Genomic DNA, 16,861 nt, shown 5'->3' with positions numbered 1-16,861 from the left:
CTGCATGTAAAAAGACAACACACAGGTGCAAAACATTTGTACAAAGAAGCTCTTGCCCATGGTTGACGTGTCACCAGGGAAATGTGTAAAATATGCATATCCACTTGCAAGCAATGTTGCAAATGGCTAGAAAGACATCCTTTGGAAGATGACCCTCTGCACTTGAGAAAGGGCAAAGTCTTATGGGATACTTGGCTGGTAGACTACATTGGTCCTTTCAGAAAATCAAGTGATAAAAATTTTGTGCTGGTAGGAGTGGAAATAATATCTGGGTTAGTCCAAGTCGAGGCATTCAAAAGAGCTGCAGGAGATAATAATGTTAAGGCATTGCAAGAGTGGTTTGGAACTTTCCCAAAGCTGCAAGAAATTCAATCTGATAACGGGTCCCATTTCACTGCTAAAGTAGTACAAGACTGGGCAAAGGATGAGGGAATAAAATGGATTTTTCACACCCCTTACTATCCCCAAGATAACAGAATTGTAAAAAGGACAAATGGTCTCCTGAAATGACTCCTTAACCACAGGAAGCTGACTAGGATCTGAGGTTATGGAAAACTGTAAAAGGTATAAATGATAGATGGGGAATAAATGGATGTCCCAAAATAACTGCCTTTTGTCCAAAATCCCCAAGCATAATTCCTATGCTGCAGGGAAAAAATGATCCCAAAAATTCAGCACACCACCCTGGGCAACCAGTTCTAGTGGATCTCCCTATTGTAGAAGTACCACTAGTGCTGAAAACCCCCCTGAATAAAAAGTCATGGGTAGCCACCAAAGCTATGGGAAAGGAACTTTGAATACAGTAATTTCACTATTACAAGCCGCACTGACTATAAACCACATCTCCAGGTGTTGGTAAATACTTCGTTCTTTGTCCATATACAAGCCGCACCCAATTATAAGCCGCTCTGACATTCGCAGCAAGGACCCACGTGCAACAAAGTTACCAAATAGTAACAGAATTGCAGGATGGTGGGGTTTACTGGTTCGGCTCGGGCCGTGAGGGTTCGGGGCTGCCGACGGGGTCAGGTGATCCAGCTCGGCGCTGTCGCTTGGTGGGGCAGCTCGGGGCCGGCCGCCGTCGCCACTGGGCTCGCTTGCCCCGGCCCGGCACTGCGCCGCTATGTCAGGGGGGCACGGAGCCCGCTGGCACCCGTGGCAGTGGTGAGAGGCGGGGATGGAGTCCCCCTGCTCCCGGCAGCAGTGGTACGTGTGGACGGGAGCCCCCCGCCTCTCCCTGAGCCACGGGGCCAGCAGGAGGGAGCCCTCGCCTCCCCCCTGGGCCGCGGGGCCAGTAGGAGGGAGCTCCCCCACCTCCCCCCCCCCGTGCTGCCTGCACAGAGCCTGTTTCCACCTGCCGCGCAACAAAGTAACCAATTTTTAACAATCGCGTAAATGCCGGGTTTTACTGGCAGGTGCTCGACTTGGCAGTTTGCACTGACTCGGTTTGCACTTCCGGGGTTGGAAATGTCAGAAAATTATTCACATATTAGCCACTCCTGAGTGTAAGCCGCATTTCTGGTGTGGGAGGAAAATTTTGGTCAAAACGGTGCGGCTTGTAATCGTGAAATTACTGTAAACACCCGCTGGATAGTTCTGTCATTTTAATCTCCTGCCATTTGGTGGTAGACTCTGTTGTGTTTACTTTTCACAGAAAGAACACCTAGGGACATGAAAACCAGATAAACCATGATAACACTTCAGGTTCTTCTCTGCATCCTACCACATCACCATGGTCAAATCTCAGCTGAGTGGCCATGGTCTGAAGCAACCATCAGGTACGCCAGTACTCTAGGACCCTACCCCAGAGATCGTCGCCCAAACCTAGCGACCGTGGTGCTGCAGGACTCTGAGGTACACCGTGCAAGTGACTGGGGTTGGGACAAGAATGACTGGGCTAGAGTGTTAACTGGAACAATTGGTGAAGAAATTAAGGTAGGATTCAGGAAAGTAGAAAAGAACAGGATTGGGAATTTTGAATAGTATTGTTTCATAAATACTAATGAATAAATTGGTTACCACAACTGGGGATTTAACTAAATTATGGCAACCACTGCAGTCATCCCTAACAGTCTTGGGAACCCAACAGTGGTTGTTATCAAACATATTACCAAATTGGGAAAAGGTAAATATGAATGTCCACATATTAATAATTGATGCACTTGGTGCTACAAAAAATAACATTTCTCTGGTTCTCAGCTGTATCCAGGCTCAATTGTGGATGCAATCAGTTCCTGCCTCAATTATAAGAGAAGGTGAGGAATGCACTTTTCCTACTGAATTCTGGAAAATAATTTGGGATAGTGCCACTGATTTTGAAAGAGAATTCCAATCCTGGCGGAACCTGGTAAATTTTACCTATGACCCCAGCACAAACACAGCCACAACGTTTGTACTGACAGTACACAATGCTTCAGTGCATTCAATATTCCCTATCATTAGTTTAGGGCTGAATCACGACGGAGTTGTTCTCTATCCTTTCGAGCATAGAGAATGGGCCCGTCAAATTGGTGGGAAGTGGCAAACTGTCAGTTTAGAAACTTGCATTGTCCAGGAACAACAGGGGTTTATCTGTGAAAGTAACACAATCAGAGCTCAAGATATTTGCTTAGACACAGAACAGAATGTCTGTAACTTAGAAATTCATCCAAACGAAATTCCTGAAACAGTACTGGTGTATAGAGGCAATGGGTGTGCATGCTTAAAAACTGTTTGTGATATTGTTTTCAAAGAGAATTTAGTACTGAGTACTAAAAATCATTGAAATCTTTGTGTTTCTAACTTTACTAAAATTGCAGGATGTGATTTTTCTTTTGCAGCCCCAGTTACCTCTCGTCACCTTCTGCAGTCCAGTTACACACTGATCCCCCATCTATTGCCTACTCCCATTGGAATGAACCTCTCTCTGGTAAAACAATTGCTGTTTCATCCAGACTTAATTGACATTTTGGAAAGGATTAAGAAAAACGGACAAAAAACCTTAATAACTGTTCATCACAATGTGAAAGAATTACATCATGTTCTGGAAAGAGTATAAAGAGCTGCTGAACACAGGTGGTGGGATGCTCTCTTTAGGTGGTCACCTACTGCTACAGATGTCCTAAACAAATTGTGTCATCCCATCATTGTCCTCTTGATTTTGACTGGGTTTGTTTTATCAGCAATGCTTTACATCATGAATTGGAGAATGATGAAACAGTTGACAAAGTTGACATCTACATTGGATATACACAAATCAGTCACTGTTGACATCCCTATGGTTATTGGCACAAGGGGAACTGTTTTATTAAAAATAAGATAAAACATGTTTTCAATTAAAATTACTTATTTTAATTACCTTGCTTTTTTGATATTAATCAAAATTGCTTATTTTTTGTTTGTAATGCATTTTTTAATATTGATTAAAATTGATTATTTTTGATTGTCATATATTTTGAATATTAATTTAAAATTTATTAGTTTAGTCTTATTATATTTCTAATTGAAATTGATAATTTTCTTTGAAATCAGAAATTGATTGTTTCTATGTAATGAAAAAATTGAATTATTGAAAATTGATTATTTGTTTGTTTTCTTTTTTCTCTTTTTCTTTCCCTTATCTTTTTCCTGTTTTTCTATTCTGTCCACCTTCCTGTCTCTGTTTTTCCGGGATATGCTACCAACTCGGACGAGTCCTGAAGACTTCGGAACAACACCACGAAGAAGCACTACTGACAATGACCATGAGATACGGGATGGTGTAAAGGTCGGTCTGCAGATTGCCTGATCTGCCTCACAACCATCGAAATGACTCTGGGACCCTGGGACCACACCACTCGCTTTGGACAGGAGTTGCTGTACTGTCACAGTACGCTGCGTTCAAGCAGGTACGGGGTTGGAAGAGTCGTACTTTCTGCATCTGCTTCCCAGAGTCACAGGCCCCACACACAATAGTCCATAAATCTCCCCACATTTTAGCCAGAGGCCAGTCGCCTTGGAAACGGGCAATAAAATGATTACAGTAATTTCACGAATACAAGCCGCAACAATTTGACAAAAATTTTGGTGGAAACCCGGAAGTGCGGCTAATACTCGGGGGCGGCTAATATGTGAATAATTTTCTGACATTTACAACCCCAGATGTGCCAACCAGGGCGCCGAGCCAAGCATCTGCCAGTAAAAGCCGGCATTCCGCGATTGTTACAGTGTTACTGTGTTGCCCTGGCTCCCTGCAGGCAGCACGGGGGGCGGGGAGAGAGGCGGGAGAGCTCTCTTCTTCCCTCCTCTGCTGCAGCCCAGGGGAGGACGGGGCGGGGGGGTGCACCGCCATTGTCGCGGCTCGGGGAGCCGACGGGGGGGGGGGCACCACCATTGCCTCCATTGCCGCGACCTGGGGAGCCGACGGGGGCCCTGCGCCGCCATTGCCGTGGCCTGGGGAGGAGAAGGGGGGGCCACGTTGTCATTGCCGCGGTCCGGGGAGGACGGGGGGGGGCCCGCCGCCATTGTCGCGGCCCGGGGAGCCGACGGGGGCCCTGCGCCGCCATTGCTGCGGTCCGGGGAGGACGGGGGGGGGCGCGCCGCCATTGCCGCAGCTCAGGGAGCCGACGGGGGCCCTGCACCGCCATTGCCGCGGCCCGGGGAGGTGGGGGGAAGTGCGCGTTGCCATTGCCGCGGCCCGGGGACGGGGGGGAAGTGCGTGCCGCCATTGCCGCGGCTCGGGGAGCTGACGGGAGCCCCACGCGGCCATTGCCGCGGCTCGGGGAGGAGGCGGGGTGCTTTGTTCGCGCCGCCATTGCCGCGTCTCGGGGAGCTGACGGGAGCCCCGCGCAGCCATTGCCGCGGCTCGGGGAGGAGGCGGGGTGCTTTGTCCGCGCCTACCGCTGGCACCACGGGCGCGGGAAAGCTCCGTCCCTGCCCGCCGCCACTGCCGTAGGAGCGGGGGAAGCTTCGTCCCTGCCTGCCACCACGGGGCAGCGCCGACCCGGGGTGACCGAGCCCAGTGGCAGCGGTGACCGGCCCCGAGCTGCAGCACCAGGCTGGGCCACCTGGCCCCGTCAGCAGCCCCTAGCGGGCCGAGCCTGCACAACCTTAGCTCAGACAGTAAACCCCGCCCTCCCGCGGTTCTGTTACTAATTGCACGCGGGTCCTCGCTGCGAACGACAGGGCGGCTTATATTCGGGTGCGGTTTATTTATGGACAAAAACCGAAATATTTACCAACACCCAGAGATGCGGCTTATACTCAGTGCGGCTTGTATTCGTGAATTTACTGTACTTTCCGAAGAGACTTTTGAGATCTCTTTCTTCCCACGGATGGAAGACATCGACAGATGACCAGAGGACGACATCCCATATGTTGGTAGCTATCCCCCCCCATCCTCTCTCTCTCTCTCTCTCCCCTTTTACTTTGTTTCCTTTATCTCTCTCCCTCTCCCCTCTATAGCAAGTTAAGTTGTTGGCACTTAATAAACTGGATTGCTGTTTGTTGCTGAATAAAACTTTAGTCCCCTCTCGTTTGTTTTTTGCACCCTGGGGTAAAACGAACCATCACAACCCCTGCTCAGGTTGTGTGGATCGTGACAGTTTGGCATAGGTGTGTCAAAATTGGCTGGATATTCTCCAACCTGAAATGAATCCCCTACCAGGCAAGTGGACATAGGGTCTCTTACTGCTGCAGTGGATAGGCATATATTTTCTTGTTGGAGCGTCTGTGCCAGAGTCACCCAGATGTTTTGGTGTTGCTGAGGGACGATCCATGCAGCTGTCAGACTACTCAGCACAAACAGGATGACAATTTGGATAAGGCTCAATGCAAGTTTGAGTGGGAGATAGGTTTTTTCTCTAAAAAAAAAATTATTTTGAAGAATAATAAAAGTCAGTAAGTCTGCAGGAATGTAGTCAGATCTTACAAAGTTTTTCTCTCTGCTTTCCAGTGATGTCTTCTTTTTGAAGCAACAGCTACTTGCTTCTCATTCCCTTCTGCTGGAGCTGGATTTTATGGGAGAAAAGGTTGTACAGTAATTTCACGAATACAAGCCGCACCATTTTGACTTAGATTTTGCTCTCAAACCGGAAATGCGGCCAATATTCAGGAGCGGTTAATATGTGAATAATTTTATGACATTTACAACCCCAGAAGTGCCAATCAGGGTGCCGAGTCGAGCGCCTGCCAGTAAAACCCAGGATTTCGCGATTGTTACAAATTGGTTACTCTGTTGCGTGGCGGGTGGGGCCAGCTCAGCGCTGGCAGCGTGGGGGGAGGGAGGGAGGCAGGGGAGTTCCCTACTTCAGGCGGGGGAGAGGCAAGGGGCTCTGTGTTGACATCCCCACGGCTCGGGGAGGAGGCGGGGGGCTCCACCCCCACTCTCTGCCACCGCACCAGGAGCGGGGCGTGCTCCGCGCTCGCCCGCTGCCGCCGCGCCGGGACCGGGGCGTGTTCCGTGCTCGCCCGCCGCCGCCGCGTCGGGAATGGGGCCGGGGCGAGCGACCCCAGAGGCGGTAGCCAGCCCTGAGAGACCCCGTCAAGCGGCCCCACCGAGCTGGGCCACCTGGCCCCGTCAGCAGCCCCTAGCGGGCCGAGCCTGCACAGCCTGAGCTGAGCCAGTAAACCCCACCCTGCTGCGGTTCCGTTACTATTTGGCAACTTTGTTGCACACGGGTCCTCGCTGCGAACGACAGAGCGGTTTATATTCAGGTGCGGCTTATTTATGGACAAAAAACGAAATATTTGCCAACACCCAGAGATGTGGTTTATACTCAGTGCGACTTGTATTCGTGAAATCACTGTACCCATTTTTGGGGTATCCAACCTGAGCCTGAGGGGTTGGATACGTATGCGTAGCCACGCCCCCAAGTAGTGAGTTCATAAGGGACCTTGCTCTCCAAAGTTTCTGTGTCCCTAATGAAGATCGGTGAACTCTGGAACAACTTAAATTGATTGCTGCTGTTAAAGCGACGTACCACTGGAGGACGAATATTTTCTAATGAACAACTTAGAAAATTACAGTAATTTCACAATTATAAACCGCACCATTTTGGCTAAAATTTTGATCCTAACCTGGAAGTGTGGCTTATACTCCAGAGTGGCCAATATAGGAATGAATTTCAGAAATTTACCAACCCAGAAGTGCGAGCCTGCAGCAGCCCCGAGCTGAGCGGTGCCCGCTTAGCCCCGAGCCGAGCCAGTAAAACCTGCGATCCCGCAATTCTGTTACGAATTGGCAACTTTGGGAAAGTTGTACACGGATCCTCACTGCGAACAAAAGGGCGGTTTATAATCTGGTGCAGTTTATATATGGACAAAGAACGAAATGTTGCCGAAACTCAGAAGTGTGATTTGTAATGAGGTGCGGTTTATAATCGTGAAATTACTGTAATTGCAAACATGGCTTTGCAGAGTTTTTTTGTGGGGACATCCACACTGTTGAACCGCTGTGTCTAGTCAGGACTTGCCTGAGTATCTGATGGGCACGCTCAATCAAACCTTAGCCTGTGGAAGGTTGGGGGATGCCAGTTTTATGTTCCACTCCTCACTGCTGGAAAACCTCAAGGAATTCCTAGAATGTATACGCTGAGCCATTGTCGGTCTTGATTTCCCTAGGGATGCCCAGTACTGAAAAGGCTTGCACTAGGTGTTGTTTGGCATGCACAGCCCTTTCTCCTGGGTGGGCAGAGGCATAAACTGCACCGGAATATGTGTCAATGCTTCCATGTACATATTTGAGGTGACCAAAACTGGGAATGTGTGTGATGTCTGTCTGCCACACTTCTCAGCTCCCAAGTCCTCGGGGGTTAACCCCATACCCAGTGATGGCATGGCCTGGAGTTGGCAACTGGGACAGGTGGCCACAATGGTCTGAGCTTGACTCCGTGTTATCTGGAACTGATGGATCAGACCTGGCACATGTTGATGGTATTGTTGGTGGCTCAGCATTGCCTGTTGGAAGATGTCAGGGAGGCGTGCTTTTTCAGCTGGGGCTACCTGATGATTCCCTTCTTTGACTTCACCTGGAAAATCAGTGTGTGACCTCATATGCATCACATAAAATGGATGTTCTCTATGGGAAACTAAATAAATTAGTTTTGAAAGTAACCTGAAGAGTAGCTCATTGTCGATGTCTTTGAGCACTGCCTGCTCTGCCCTGGACACTACCCCCGCTACATAGGCTGAGTCAGTTACCAAGTTAATTGGCTCTGAGAACTTCTCAAAAGCTCTTACCACTGTGGCCAGTTCTGCTACTTGGGGCGATCCCTCCACAAACTCAGTATCAGCTTCCCAATGCTGAGTCTGTGGATTTCTCCAAGTCATCACCGAATTGTGGGAAGCCCTGGACGCGTCCGTGAACACTGTTAGAGTTTTGAGGTGTCTCCGGCTCCTCTTCTCATGAGGAATGAAGTGGAATTCCTCATTGAACAGTTTGTGAGATGGGGAATGGACTGATATTTGTCCACTGTAGCTGTCCCAAGATAATTGGAGGTTGACATAGCTCTGGAGCAAGTGCTCAAACATCTCCTTTGTCAACATCTCACAAGAAATCCTTCTCTCCTCAGAGAGTTTGACCGGAAGGTGAATACATGAAAAGCTCATACAGTCTCATCCTTGCCTTCCGAATCAGCTGAGCTATGAGTTCTTGTGGTTTTGTGATGGTCTTGGATCTTTGGTGGGAGAGGAAGACCCACTGTATGATTAAGAGCAAATCTCTCTGCCCCTCGATCCACTGGAATATCAAATCGTGCAGGTGTGGCAGCTTTCCCAGGACAATCAATTTGAAATGGAAATGATAAGCCTGCCTCTCAGTCGAAGCATTCTGTACTTTTTTGAATGCAACCTTTGCCTCTGGAGTCAGTTCCCTGGGAGAAATCCTCTCTCTCTCCCCCTTCAATAAATTGAAGAGGAGGTCTATGTCCTCATTAGTGAGGCCTAGCCAGGGCCTGACCCAGTTAAAAGACCCACACAAGGATTGGAGATCTGCTAGGGTTTTAGGATTACAAGTACAGTAATTTCACGATTATAAGCCGCACCATTTTGACTAAAATTTTGATCCCACCCCTGAAATGCGGCTTACACTAAGGAGTGGCTAATATTTTAAAAAATTTCTGAAATTTCTAACCCCGGAAGTGCAGCCACGGTGCGGAGTCGAGCACCTGCCAGTAAAACCTGGGATTGCGCTATTGTTACAAATTGGTTACTCTGTTGCACGGTGGGTGTAGGCGGGTTCCGTGCCGTCAACGCGGTGGGTGGGGGGTTCTCTCCTTCAGGCAGCACAGCCCGGGGGAGAGGAGGGGGGTTCAGTGCTGCCATCCCCGCAACCACCTGGCCCCGTTTGCAGCCCCGAGCGGACCAAGCCCGCACGACCCGAGCCGAGCCAGTAAACCCCGTGATCCCAGGATTCTGTTACTATATGGCAACTTTGTTGCACGCGGGTCCTTGCTGCAAACGACAGAGTGGCTTATAATCAGGTGCGGTTTATGTATGGACAAAGAACGAAATGTTGCCGACACCCGGAGATGCGGCTTATAATCAGTGCGGCTTGTAATTGTGAAATTACTGTAATTTCCAATTTCTGAGGAACCATGGTCCGTGCAGGGATTTCCAAGCCCAGATACTTCCAAGGTGGCACCCTTTAGACTTTGTCATCCTGCAATTGAAATCCAGCAGAGGTTAAACTTTAACCACTAGGTCAAGTTTGTGTTGGAGTATAGTGTCATCAGGGGCGCACACCAGAACATCATCCATGTAGTGTAAGATGATGGCCTCCCTTCTTTGAGTGTGCACCAGGGACAGCAATGAGGTCACATACCACTGACAGATGGAGGGACTGCACTTCATCCCTTGTGGGAATACCTTCTAGTGGTAGCGCTTCATTGGAGGTTCTTGATTAATAGTAGGAACCTAGAAGGCAAAACGGGGAACATCCACTGGGTGTAAGGGAATTTGGATGGAAACAGTCTTTGATGTCTAGGACAGCCAGTTTCCAGTTTGGGGGAAGCATAGTTGGGGAAGGTATCCCAGGTTGGGGTGATCCCATGTCCTGAATCACTTTTTTTATTTCTCGGAGGTCATGGAGCAACCTCCACTTATCGTTCCCTGGTTTCTTTGTTCCAAACACTGGGGAATTCCAAGGGCTTGTAGTCTCTTCTATGTGACCTCTAACCAATTGCTCCTCTACAAGCTCTTCAAGTGCCTTAAACTTCTCCTTAATCAATGGCTGTTGTGCTACCCATGTTGGAGCGTCATCCAACCACGTTAACTTTTGGGTCAGGCACTCCATAGTGCCCAACTCTAAAAATCCTGGGGAGTCTTAGGGAAAATCATTTTGACTCCCAACTGGAACATGGTGTCTCTCCCTCATAGGGGGTGCTACCGCATCCGAGGCTTCCCTGCTCCCTGGCAATTCTGTAGCAAGGCAAGCCTGGGATGGATAACATAAACAGGAGAAAAGATACAAAGAGGTTCTTTCTCCCAGGGGTTTCCTTGGTTTATTTCTTCATGGCTTCCAGAGGGCAAAGAGGAAGTTTGCCAAAGTCTAGGGTCTTTTCTAGGGTCAGGAAAGAGGGGGACAAGGAAACTTGGCTTCCTGCCAATTAGATAACAGAGGGGCATACAGGGACAGTCTATAGATTTACAGAGGTCACAGGAATTAAGGGACATACCATTCTTAATACATCTTGGGTACAGAGTTACAACAAGGGGGCACTTATAATCTGTAACAAACAGACGAACACTAGCCAATTTTATATCCAACCCTTCAATTTGCGCAATGCTTTTTGATATCTTTGCCAATTTGATCCCTCCTACACCTTGGATTTTTCCAGTCACGGGTTGCAATTCCCAGTGTGATGGCCACATCCTCTCGGATATGATCGTCACATCTGCCCCTGTGTCCAGTACCTCCTCCACATGGAGGCGGTCTGATCCATGGGTTAGGTTGCATGCCAGAGAGGGTTTTTCCTCACCACCCACTTCTGCCCAGTAGACTTCAAATGATTTTCCATCTACTGGGACCTCCTCTGGGGTAGGAATGGTCTGGGCGAGGATTTGTCCCTCGACCAGGTTAAATGTTTTTTGAGAGCAACGTGCCAGAAGAATGAGGCAGGAGATGCTTTCCTTCAAGGTTGTGGGAGCCACCTCAGTCTCCATGGGTGTGTGTACTGTGTCCCCAATAACAAAATACTCAGTGTTCAGTTCCATGTGGTATATCATCACGTCCAGTAATTTGTTTGATAGGTCTGCTGTCATGACTGCCTAGTCAGTTAACCTGAAATGAAAGCCTTTGGTAGTCACAAGCCTAAAACGACCACAATGCTACCAAACTTTGTTAATTGAACATTTGACATTTTTTTTTATCCTGCAACCCCATACCCTGTATCCCATCCTCCCCCTTTGTTTTTAAGAGGCATTTGTCAGTGTGGAGCCCACTCTATTTATATCTTTGCCCGTGATTGTGTTAATGGTGGGTACGTGCGCTAAACTCAGTTTTATCTGTTTGTTGATCTTCTTCTGTTTCTGGCTTTGTGGACAGTCTCTGGCGAAGTGTCCTGGTTTCTTGCACTGGAAACAGGTGATATGCTGCAACTGCTCTGGTGACATTGGTTGCTTCGTTGCTCCTGGTGTTACAGTTGCCGTAGTCTTTTGGTGCGCCAGTCCTGAATTCCTCTCTCGTGCACTTAATAGTTCTGCTTTTCTGGAGCAGACTTCTATCATATGTGCTAGGTTAGGTGCTGCCTGGATGGGAAGGCAAAGTATAACCCTACGGCAGGCTTCATTAGCATTCCTCTGAGCCATCTCCTTAATCAATCCAGCTTGTACCACTGGGTCTTGCACCTGCCTTTCTACTTGCATGCGAAGGCGATCAACAAACTGCAAGAAATTCTTGGAGGCAATCTGTTTAATCTTAACATAACTAACCTTGACTTCCACCGTTGGGAATTGGTTAAAAGCTTTTTCTGCAACATTGCAGATATTATCCAAAACAGACTTGGATAACACTCAAGTTTGTTTCTTGGGGCAGTGCCAATTCCCTTTCACAACATAAATGTTTGTGCTTAATGTCATTATCATCACCATCTTTTGCATCATCAGAGTTTTGCTGAAGCTCTTGTAGGAGAATCTTCAAAGATCTTTTCCACATGCTTTTCCACAGATCATACTCTGAGGGGCATAACAGACATTGGAAAAGTTCCTTGATGTTGTTTGGTACTTGCTCATTTGAATTAAAAGTGGTTCTCATCATGCCTTTAAAAATTTCACTTCTTCTGCTAAATTCTCTTTGTACTTTTCGAATTTCTTTTTTATCTTTCTAGGACAAAGGCTGCTAACTTCTCTTGCCATTTTTCCTACCAAGATAAATAACAGGAGCAGCTAAGGGTATGTTTTCTTCTTCCTGGTTTTGACTTGCAGTGAATTCCCCTTTTCCTCCACTCCCCTGGGGGCTAGGAAGCATTCCACCCCCCAACCCCTGCGGTCTGGGATGGGGTTGGCCCCTGTTCCCCTGGGATTCTGGGAGACACAAGGTTCCCTGCCCCTCCTGGGGTTCTGGGATGGATGGTTCACCCTCCCCTGCCATGGGGACACCGGATTTCCAGCAGGGGCTGTGAGCCTGGCCCTCCCCACCCCCATCCCCATTGGCGCTGGAGTTTGCAGGGGCTCCACCCTCTTCCCTGGAGCTGTGGCAGTTTGGATGGGCCCCTTCTGCCCCACCTCTTTTTCCCCAGCAACCTTTGGGGCAGGCATGTGAAAACAGAGCAGGGGAGGGGGCGAGGCCGCTCGGGTGAGAGGGGCAACCATGGGAACCAGGATTGCAACACATGGGGGCAGGGTTGCAGAGTGATGTCATGCAGGGTGGGCACTTGGAGGAAGGAGGGGGTGGGTTGGCCAAAGGCAGGAAAGGGTTATGGGTGGCGAATGGTTTGGGGGCAGGGATGAGACAGTAGAAGGGATTGTGGGATGAAGGCGCTAACACGTGACCGCCGCTGTAATAGAACCCAACCACACGGTCTGCAACCCTCAGGGTACAAGCCACATTGCCAGTGCCATCTTGGATCTGACCCCCAGCCTCTACAGCGTTAGCCATGTGGTCGTATCCCTGAGGGGGAGGGAAGTCACTTTTAGGGTTTTCTGAACAGTGTTCTTGAGGGAAAAAAGTTGGGATAGAGAGGTACAAGGGAGTTTGACAACCTGTGCAAAATTGTCAGAACCGGGGTACTGGGGGGGTCTCGGGGGCCCAGAGCAACTACAGCCAAGTCGGGTGCTCTGCGTTTCCTGGGGTGACTCACGGGTCTCCCCCAGTTCCAGGGTAGAGGGTTTTGGAAACAGGGACAGGGAATCCAGGGGGCTCTGCTGCTGTTGTCTGTTGTCCTTTGTCTGACGTAATTGTTTCCAAATTTGCAAGAATATCGGGAGAAACAGAGAGACTGTTTCATCCCCATTTTCCACTTTTAATGTTAATAGATCCCCTATTTCATCCCAAAATAAAACCGAATTTATATTTTTCATGTTAAAATCCGAAATTTCAACAACAAGACAGCAAAGTGTTCTAATCATTTCTTAGAGACTATAGCATCTCCACCACTCAAAATTTCCCTAATCTGGGAAAACATTTTTTTTTGCTGAGCAGAAAGCTGCACTCCCATGATGTTAAAAGCAATCTGCACAGTTAATCTACCCTTTCCGCAGTAAAAACATAGACAAATGTGGCAGTTCCTGCTCCCCAACGTCCAGGCCGGGAGAAAGGAGACACAGTGGTCTTGCCACCGGGATTGCTTCACCGCACAGCGTGTGTGCCGCTTTTCCCACGTGACCACCGGCACTGGGTAAGCCCTGCCACCACACTGACATTTGTAGGGCTCCCTCCCCACCACGCCCACTGCGGTCTCGCTTGTTCTGCCGGCCAGACAGTACTGCTGCCATTGCCGCCTCTCGCACCCATGCACGACCACATGTAACCCACCCCGCGGCGCTGCCACATGTGTCACACTGCATGGTCTGCCCAGGAACCCTTCCCTCTGTGATTGGGGGCTGTTTTTCGGGGTCCCTGCCTTACACGAAGGTATCTTACCCCTTGTCACCACCACACCATGCCAAAGAGTATAGAATCCAGTGGATTAATATACGCTTTGGGCCCAGTGGGAACACCCACGTGCCTTCCTTACAGGGGGTCATTTTGACAGTGTCCCCGGCAACACTGTGGATCTGTTGCATCATGCTGCAGTGCTCTGGTGTAGGATCTGGGGACCCCTTTGGGGGTGCCTTTGGTGTGCCTTTCCAACACACACCCAAACCTCTCCCCTCACCCTTTTGTGCGAGGGTCTGTGCGAGCCTGGCAGCTGATAACTTTGTCGTCTCCTCCCCAAGGTATTAGGCTTCTGCTTTGTGAATGTCCCCATCCTTGAGTGGTTACTTTATCTTATCTTCATCAGGAATAGTGTAGGGCCTCTCAGAGCCCCATTCAGGGTGTGGTGGTTTTCTCTGCAGTTTATGTAATACAGTTTTAAAAGTCATTCATCAAAATGTTTGTCATAAACTATAATATTTCAGTCTCTGACATTGTCCCATATATTTCTTGCAGATTTACATGATCTTTTTCAAAACCACAGTCTTTTGAAGACAAGAGCATGACAAAAAGACTGACAAGAAAACCTCACAAAAGTCTTAAGGAATGTCTTTATATTTTTTATTTGATTAATTTCCCAGAAAAGAGCTCGTCACTTTGCTGGAGGGAAGGTGTGGTAGCCATCCTTAACCCACATGAATTAGGGCTTCTGTTAAATGGGTGCCGCTGGCATGGTGCCAATGTGGCCACCTCCAATGTGCACCTCACCTTTGGTAAATGGTTCCTGGCCAGGTTATCTGACAGATCCATTTGTCAGGTTGTGCTGGATTAATTGTGGGCTCTGATCCTCAGTCCTATGAAATATGTTAGGATGATGTGCATGTGTTATCTTGCTAATTACAGTAATTTCATGATTATAAGCCGCACCTGATTGTAAGCCGCACTTCCGGGTGTCAGCAACGTTTCGTTCTTTGTCCATATATAAACTGCACCGGATTATAAGCCGCACTTTCGTTCGCAGTGAAGTAACCAATTTTTAACAATCACGCAATTGCGGGTTTTACTGGCAGGTGCTCAATTCGTGAACTCCGCTCCCCCTGCGGTGCCGGCGGGAGCCCCCGCTTTACCCCCAGTATAATGTAGCCACAAAGTAGGCAAGTAACAAGGAGCAAATTTCTGGAGACAAGGCAGCACATCAGATCAAGGTCAGATAAAAAATGGAGCTGAGCTACTGCCAGTTGCTTTGTCAAGACCAGAAAGGGGAACTGAAGCCAGTTTTCTTGAAGCCATCAGAGCTTGTGTTGACGAAGAAAGCCACAGAAGCTGAAAAGAGGTCAGGGAGCAATGCATGTTGGAGCCAGGACAGGGGAGTAACAGCATCAAGCACCTGAAGAGGAAGACAAAGAACAATGGCAATGTGGGATTCCTCCAGCATCTTCCCAGTCACAGGAGCATGTCTGCTGTCATTGCACCAAGAGCTGCACAACTTGAAGACAGATTTTTGTACCATTATAATTAAAACTCTTATACACAGACAGTAGTTAGATAATCTAGTTCATCACTTATATGTAGTTTGGAAGGGTGCTCATCATAGCTATGTAGAACTGTTTCCACAGCTAAGCCTTACTGAAAAGAGGCAATGTAACACTTACAGTGAAGCGTCGTGTTCAGTTCTACTTAAGGGACTTACAGTAATTTCACAATTATAAGCTGCACCTGATTATAAGCCACACTTCTGGGTGTCAGCAACTTTTCGTTCTTTGTCAATATATAAGCTGCACTTTCGTTCGCAGCTAGGATGCTCGCGCAACAAAGTAACCAATTTGTAACAATCACACAATCGCAAGTTTTACTGGCAGGTGCTCAATTCGCGAGATCCCTCCCCCCGTGGTGCCAGTGGGAGCCCCCACCTTCCCCTGGGCGAGCGTGCCGGTGGGATGGGGCCAAGCCCGCCTTCCCCCAGGCATATATTGGCGACTCCGGAGTACAAGCCACACTTCTGGGTTCGGACAAAAATCTTAGTCAAAATGGTGTGGCTTATAATCTTGAAATTACTGTATTTATCTGTCCCTACAAAGAGTGAAAAGCCCATGGCAGAAGGACTGGGGAGATGACTCTTCCAAAACAATTCAGATAAACATTTCAGCATAAGTTCTGCCTTGACACTAGCTTTTAATAACCCTGAATTTTTATATTACATATACGTGTATATGTATTTACGTATGTGTTTGTATATGTATACACACTGTCTTGGTTTAGGGCAAATTTGGGAGGAAACTCCCAAAGGAATCACTCCAGAAAAGCAGATCAAAGTTGCCCCTCCTTCAACTGTTTCAGGAAAAGATTTTCTTGGAGAAAAGTGGAAAAAACCTGTTTATTCAACAAGAAAAGCACTCACAAGAACAAAAAAAAAGAATAATATTAAACAATAAGACCTCTCATTATTCTGAAGAGATGGCAAATTCAGAAAGTCCTTGTCATTGGGGAGTAGTTCGGCTCACTTAGTCTCTTATCAGTCCCTCTGGCACTGAAAAATGCTGCATCCTGGTCCTTGTGGGCCACAGGCATGAGCTCCCAGTGCTTTTCTGGGTTTTGGTCCAGAGCAGCTTTAAACAGTTCCAAGAAAAAAAAAAAAAAACCACAGTCCAGGGAACTTCTCTGCCTCATCTAGCTAAAAACTAAAAAGCAAAAGGAGAACTCTGTCCGTGTTGCAGACAACACAGTATGGGAGCAGGAATGCAGGGGAGTAAGTGCAGTTTGTGAAAACCAACTGCAAGTTTCTTTTTCCCCCCCCTTCACTTTTGGAATCAGTCTTAAAGGTGCAGAACTTAA

General features: G+C 48.2%; 1 long non-coding RNA gene across 1 annotated transcript; it reads left to right on the top strand.

Moving 5' to 3' along the window:
- Nucleotides 1–3,483: 3,483 nt before the first annotated feature.
- On the top strand, nt 3,484–15,770 carry LOC117005041. Its single transcript, XR_004419750.1, has 4 exons — nt 3,484–3,866; nt 12,282–12,345; nt 13,654–13,790; nt 14,546–15,770. It is a non-coding gene; the product is annotated as an uncharacterized LOC117005041 (long non-coding RNA).
- Nucleotides 15,771–16,861: the final 1,091 nt, after the last annotated feature.

Source organism: Catharus ustulatus, chromosome W, assembly GCF_009819885.2.
Source record: "Catharus ustulatus isolate bCatUst1 chromosome W, bCatUst1.pri.v2, whole genome shotgun sequence".
Lineage (NCBI taxonomy): Eukaryota > Metazoa > Chordata > Aves > Passeriformes > Turdidae > Catharus > Catharus ustulatus.
The sequence above is the reverse complement of the archived record's forward strand: the minus strand, read 5'-3'. Positions and strand labels throughout refer to the sequence as shown.